The 7,078-nt window shown below is 45.6% G+C and overlaps 1 long non-coding RNA gene across 1 annotated transcript; it reads right to left on the bottom strand.

The window, feature by feature from the left end:
- Nucleotides 1-1,466: 1,466 nt before the first annotated feature.
- Nucleotides 1,467-2,919, bottom strand: LOC139803065 (uncharacterized). Its single transcript, XR_011728866.1, has 2 exons — nucleotides 2,688-2,919; nucleotides 1,467-2,092 (listed from the first exon to the last, which is right to left on the bottom strand). It is a non-coding gene; the product is annotated as an uncharacterized lncRNA (long non-coding RNA).
- Between the last annotated feature and the right edge of the window lie 4,159 nt (nucleotides 2,920-7,078).

Here is a 7,078-nt window from a genome sequence, read left to right as displayed (position 1 = left end):
TCAGGCTCTCTGGATCACTCAGGTTCTGCATCAGCACAGGAAGCCTGTCAGCCTCCTCTACCCCTTCCCCTGTTTGCAAGATAATTTCAGTGATTAATAATACTCTGAGGATACGTTATGTCAGAGCTGTAAGAACTTGTAGTGTCAGTGCCTGTATTCAAAAACTCAGAGTATCCAAGTAGAAGAATCTGGAGATTAAAGCTGGAGATAGGAAAATTAGCTGCCAGGCCAGGATCCAGAAGGACATCTGATAAATCAGGCAATTATACTCCAAAGGCGTATCTTTCAGTGCTCTCACAGCTACAAATATAGTACATAGACCAAGCTCTTCTCTGGCAGTGCTTGTCCATTTTGCTCATCAGAATAGTAGCCAACTGTAGGATAAAGATCTTTGCTATCAATCCTTTTAGCTGAGAAATGAAGCTTGAATGAAACTTTTCTGGACAAACATCTGGATGAGGGTAGATTGAAGTGAAACTGTGAGCAGTGTGCTGTGAATTAACCCCAGTGCTTCAGCAATTCCCTTCCTCTCTCCAAGCTTTCACAATCTTCTTGTTCTTCTTCAGGGTTGACTCCATTTACCATCTCCTCCCTAATTACTCTCTAAGGAAGCCTCAAAAATTGCTTTGGCTACAGAATTCAGGTCCATTCCATAGGCCCAGGGATGCTAATCCAACACCTCCCTTAAATCCAAGATCCATATATCATATACCACACATAAACCACATACCACCATATACCACACACCATAAACCTCTTATCAGACTCCATGCCTGTAGCATGTTCACAACAAACTCTTTATAGTGACAGGGCTGGCTTTGTCCTGTCCCTAAACTGTGCTTTTCTCTCTGTCAGCACTGATGCATGGACATGTTACATAAAGATCTTGGTCAGGCAGGAAGCTGTTCAGAAAAGTCTCTAGTTTGAGGGGGCTTTCTGCATGTTCATGGAGAATCATAGGGCACAGATCCATTCCCTTCCTGAGTAGTTAATTTGGAATTCAGCAATGCTCTAACAGTGAGAGAGAGGTGTTCAATCTGTCCCTTCCAAAGTGACCTGATATTTGGCACATGATATGATGCTGTGCTGCTTCTTCACCTGAGTGTGACATCCTCTAGAAATTTATCAGTATCTCTCTTGGCCCTCAAGTAAAATTCAAAAAATTCAGGTAATTTTTGAAATCCAAAAGATTTTGCTTTCTCGAGTATCTGTACTTTTATCATCATACTCACATGAGTATAGTAGATTAGAGGAGCATGAATTTCCATTATCAAATTCATTATCAAATTTCCATTATCAAAGTTGTTTTTCCTTCTCATCCGGTAGCTATTTAGGTATTATACAAATTCATAAAACAAGTATGTATAACAATGTTACAAATACATTACAAATATGTTACAAATATGTAACTTTGTTAGCCAAATATGTATAACTTTGTAACTCAAAACAACTCCTGGGGCCACCCCTTTTGTCTCCTGAGACTGTTTAATGATTGTTTAGTGATTGCTCAGGATTGTTTAGTCCTTCCTTGTCTGTGCCTTGGCTGCTTCACCCTTCATAGCTACAAAACAAGTTATCCATTTTTGGCCTTCATCTTAAACTTTGAGGCCCTTCCAAGTGCTTTTTGAATGTTTTCATTTATGGACAGCTAAAAATTTCCCAGTGAAGACAGAAACTTTTTTATCAATTTCATATATGTGGTTTGCTGTGAAGAATGTATGAAACAGCCATCCTTAGGGACCTTTTGTGGGCTCCAGTTATCTGAAGACCTCAGCCTGAAAATTTCTTTTGCAGTGTAACCAGAACATAAAGGACCAAAACTGGAAGTGCCATGTGAAAATTAATGCCTTACACTGAAAACCAAACAATAATCACAGTTTCTTCTGGCTTTAAAATCTGTAAAATTATAAGCCAATGTAACGAGGAGATCTGGGCAAACAGCCTCTGCTTATAAGGGTAATCCAAACCATTCAGTCCATGGGAGCTCTCACATCGAATGGAGTCCTTTGGCCAAGCAAGACATGAAATGTTAATTGCACTTCTCTTTGGTCACTTCAATTTCTTCACCACTTCCTTACTCTTCTCTTTGCCTCTGTAGTCGAAAAGGTTGAGCAAGGAAGGGTGAGCAGTAAAGCTAACACAGGGCATAGTAAGACTCAGAAAGTATTCTGATGTATAAATAATGTACTTGGCAGGGTTCCCTGAGGTGAATATGCAAAGACTCTATTACCCTTCACCTTCTGTCTCTACATCTGATTAGACACATAATTGTATCTTTGTATAATTATCTTCATCCTAAATTTGATCTTCTCTCCACCACTGACAGCAGGTCTGCCAGGTGAAGGGGATCTTCACAATCACAGCAAGAGTCCTCACACTCAGAAGAGTCTTCCAGAATCCTCCGGGAATTAACAGTGGACATCCCAAACCGCTCTCCTTAAAACTAATTGTAATGCCAGAATGCTGGGAGGCCTGCATGCCTCGGGAGCTGTGCAATAGGCATAACCTGAGCAAAAGCTGAGTACCTGAGGGTCAAAATGATAAGGGCTTCAGAAAAAGCACAGGTCTAGGAAAGGGTCAGCTTCAAAAAAAAAAACAAACCACTGTTATGCAACTCCTCTCTGAAATCGCCTCAGTGATGTCCCTCACGCAGGGACACAGTGCGCCATGCAGGAGCTGGTGGTAACCTGGGTTGCCGGGCACAGCTCAGCTTCCTGACGCTAACGCAGCACCCTCCTCTGCTGCCACCCCTCACCCCGATGCAGACAGCAGGGCGGGAAGGTCAGCGACAGCCAAACCTCTGCGCCAGGGCGGCCCCGATCCCCACTTCCCACCCCCGGGCGCCATCTTGTGGGGCAGGCCGCCATTTGGCGTGGCCCAGCTGGTCACGTACGCACTTCTTCATCCCCGCCCGCCGGCGCCCGGGCCAATCAGGGTGAGAGACGTCACAGTACAGGGGCGCCCTGGCGATAACGGCCCCGCGGCAAGGGGGCTGCGGGCCTGAGGGTGGGGATGGGGATGGGGATGGGGGTGCCGGGGGCGGTCCGGTCCGGTCCGGTCCGGTCCGTCCCGGGCTTTTCTCTTCATGCCTGTGCACTGCAAAATTGGGTTAATATGGCCACCAGCCCCGAAAAGGTTCCCATGGCTTTGTGGCCGTTGTGGTTGGATGGTGCTCACAAGGCTCCTGGCCAGCTTGCAGGTTGATCACCCAACTGCTGCGGTTGATCAGCCACACATGGGGGAAGTTCCAGAGCAGGAATGTCAAGGAGACAAAAATATATATATATGTTATATATAATATATAAATGCCTATCACCATATTGATAACCACTCTTTGGAACCACTCTGACAGCAGAGCTAAGAAGAGGAGTCAGCCTGTTAGTACCTTGGCACTGCTGCTTCCAACCAATTAAAAAAAAAAAAAAAGAGAAGTCAGAAGAGTTTTGCTGCTGCTACTTCATCAGGGTTGGAGGGAGGAGACCTATCATGAAGGGCAACTTTCAGCACTATGCTGCAGACCAGTGTGGGTGTCTCAGAAGGGCAGCAGGACATGAATGGTCAGGCCCATCACCAGTCAGAACATCTCAGCAGCAGGGAGCTCCTAGGAGACAGCAAGGTAACTTTGCACACAAAGCTTTGCGTGAGAAGGAGGTTATGACAGATAAAATAATACAGAATGTCCAAAATGCTTCTACATGTGCACAAGCAGTATTTATCGGGGTGATTAATCGTGATGTGCTGCATCTGACTCTTAACAATAGATTGGGGATCCTATGTTTTGCTTTTTCTTCCTTGACTGCTGATAAAGTAGGTTCTTGTAGGTGGAGGAGTAAACATGTAGGACAGCCCAAGGAAAGGGATTCAGGTTTAAACCCAAGTGGGCTTTGCCAGCACTTTATCCTGTCTGAAGCACAACTGGCCCCCAGGAGTGGTTGCCAGGGTTGCAGATGCCCCTTCACAGTCTGCAGAATGGGTTGTGTGGGTGCTGCTTAGGTGGTGCCATTCAGGGTTGATTTAAACAAGTCTGGGAAGTTGGTTTAATCCTCCAGGGAGAGTGGAGTGCCCGTCTGCTCTTCTTGAGGTCCTAGTGAGGGTGTTGGTGACCAGCAAGACAGGGACAACAAGTGGGCAACAGTTAACATTCAACAGCAAGTGGACATTCCCAGCCAGGGTCGTTAGCCAAGAAGGTCTATGCCAAGTGTTGAGAAGGGCTTCCTAGCTAAAAAGGTAGCAAGAATAATCAGATTGCTTTGAGAGACACTGGAGAGATTTAAAGACACTCTTTACCTGCCTGTGATTTCCTTGCTTCTTAGAGATTATGGTCTCAGTTACAGTGATAGAAAAGTGGCACCGGGACCTCAGCTTTCTTGGGGGAAAAGAAGGTTCTAGGCATTTGCAAAGCCTAAAAATTCAAAGCATGCAAATCCTACAAGTCAGGCTTGAAGGGAAGCTTTGGTGCTTCTGAAAAATCCTTTACTGCAATAATGAAGAAGGACAGAACAGAAATAGACCTGTAAGTCTGGATAGCAGGGGGTTATTGATATAGAAAAACAGTCTGAGAAGAAATGCCTCTCTGCCCCATTCCATATTTGTCTAAGGGCTTCTAAATCCTCATCCTTTATTTCTCCAGTTTTCATTCTTTCCTTCCCCACAGTTGCATATCGTGGTCTCTGTTCCCCAGCCCTGTTCTCCCTGATGAGAACTGAGTGATCTGAGCATCCCAGTTTTATTCCTGCAGTGCAGGAGCTGGTAAGAGCAGCTTAAGAGTGGGGCAGGAGAGTTAACGTAGCAGCAGAGGCTAAATTGAACGTGGGCCATTCTTTGTCAGCAATGTTAAAAATAAATGCACTGGTTTTGAGTTCCAAGAACCCAAATGTTAACCACATTTCTTTCCTGTGGGTGCTGTTTATCATCCCTCTGCAAACTTCCCCAGTGCTGCGAGATCAGAGAGCAGCCTCCTCCAGTGCTGTAAAGCATTGAGGTGCTGCTGCCTCGGGTTTGCAGGTGCTGCTTTACACCTGCTGCAGACTGTCTGGTTTTTAAATGTTCACATTCTTGATAGCTGGAAATTTTGGTCATCATTTTCTCAGTGTCACATGGCTTCCCTGTCCTCTACAGAATACCGAGTTGCTCTGAACCCTGAGTCTGGGACAGGAAGACCATCATCATGTGTCCCCACTGCAACAGGGCTTCAGCTGAACCCTACCTTCATGTGAGGTCTCATTAAGTGGAAGTTGCTTGTGGGACCACTGGGCTTTAATATTTCTGCTTTGGCCCATCCAAGCTCACACATGTGGTCTGGCAGCCACAGACTAAAAGCCACTTCCAGCTCTTGTCTCTGATGGGTGACACCCTTATTACAGCAGCTTCTGTTCCTTGGTGGCTGGCAACACCTTCTGAAGCTAATTAATCTATTCCCTAATTTTTCTAGTGTGTGCTTTTGGAGCCCAAAGGCTCCTCAGCCACCCCTGGCTCCTTGCAGCTTGCACATCTTCCCTGTCTCTGTGCATGACTGACCCTCCTCTTGGCATTCATCACTCAAGGCAACTTGGGGAGCTGCTGGGCTCTGTCAGACTCATCTGAAACATCCAATGAATGCATCCTGCACTGCAGGACTTGATTGAGCTTTTGATGTTCTGAAAGTGATGGCACAGCAAGGAAAGAGCCCAGGTTAACAATATTCATCATGGGTCAAACCTCCCATGAACACGAATGGTTCAGAACAGTGATGGAAGGCACTTTGAGCCTCCTAAGAACCAGCACAGTGGCTCCTGTGGCTTCTGAGGGGTCAGACTACACTTATCCAAGCTTACACATGGGCTTCTATAGTTACACAGAAGACCCTGGGCCATACACTGCATGTCCCAGACCTCTGCTATGTCTCAGAAATCTCTGTGCTTGAGAAGCAATTGCATAATGCCAGAGACCCTACAATACTCTGAGAAGGAACAGCTTTTTTCTGAGATGGTGATTTTTGACTAATACAACCAACCACCCTTGAGTTTTGCCATGGGAAGGACCTGGGGAGCTGACAGCAACTTCAGTTTAGTGGAAATTCAGACATTTGCAAACCACTTCCTCACATTCTCTCCCTGTTGTGTCACAGAGGTCTGTTTCTTAAACTGCTCTTATCTTGATTTACCATAGGCCGGGTGCTTCTTTGTATTCGCTTAATGGAGTGTAAAAATTGCAGACCACCATTTTTTATCCCACTACAGCTGCTGACATCTCCACTGACTTCTGCTTTGAACTGAAACTGCCACATTCATCCCAAAGTGCTGTGACACTGCCACACACAGTTCAGGCCTCTCAGCTGAGTTGTCAACTATGTTGCCTTTTGCTCTGCAGAATTAATTCCCATTTGAGCCCCATGGCATTTATTTGTTTTCTTGTATTTTTTTGCCCATGAATCCAATTCCTGGTTGTCACACAGGACCTTGTACTGGTACAGGAGTGGAGATAGTCCCCTCGCTTCACATGCACTCTTCTTAGTTTGCCTTAGCCTTTCTGCACTGCTGAGCTTTCCAGCCTCATCCCACCATAGGGACAGCTGATGGGTTATGTTCAGGCCATTCTTTTGTCTTTGTCTTACACTGAACAAAGGAGCAAATCAGCAGACTTTGGCTGAGCTGACCTGCTTGGTGGCAGCTGCTGGCTGTGCTGGCAAATGCCAAGAGTTCTTGTTCTGCTCCGTGTGTGTGGCTCTTTTGCATGGCTCTTAGGTCCTCTGTTCATGATACATCCTGGGGTTCAGCCTGGAAGAAGATGAATCCAGCTGGGATCAGGGAAGAGGAAGGATTCCTGATTATCTGCTCTGCATATATTGAAGTGTTGTTAAAAAGAACAGCTTTGCACAGAAAGGTTCAACAGACATGAAGTGAGCTCCAGTCTGTTACTCTGCAGTGATAAAAAATCCTTTATGTCCTCTTGTAAGAGCAGAGTTGAGTTCTTGAAAGCTCAGGACATCTTGTAGGATGAGAAGGCTATTTGCCACTCAGCTGTAACTGTGGTCTGGTTTTTTGGAGTTAAATACTCCCAGATCAGCACATGAAAGAGACAAAATTTGCACAGCCAACTC

The sequence above is a fragment of the Heliangelus exortis genome, chromosome 15 (assembly GCF_036169615.1).
Source record: "Heliangelus exortis chromosome 15, bHelExo1.hap1, whole genome shotgun sequence".
Classification (NCBI taxonomy): Eukaryota; Metazoa; Chordata; class Aves; order Apodiformes; family Trochilidae; genus Heliangelus; species Heliangelus exortis.
The sequence above is the reverse complement of the archived record's forward strand: the minus strand, read 5'-3'. Positions and strand labels throughout refer to the sequence as shown.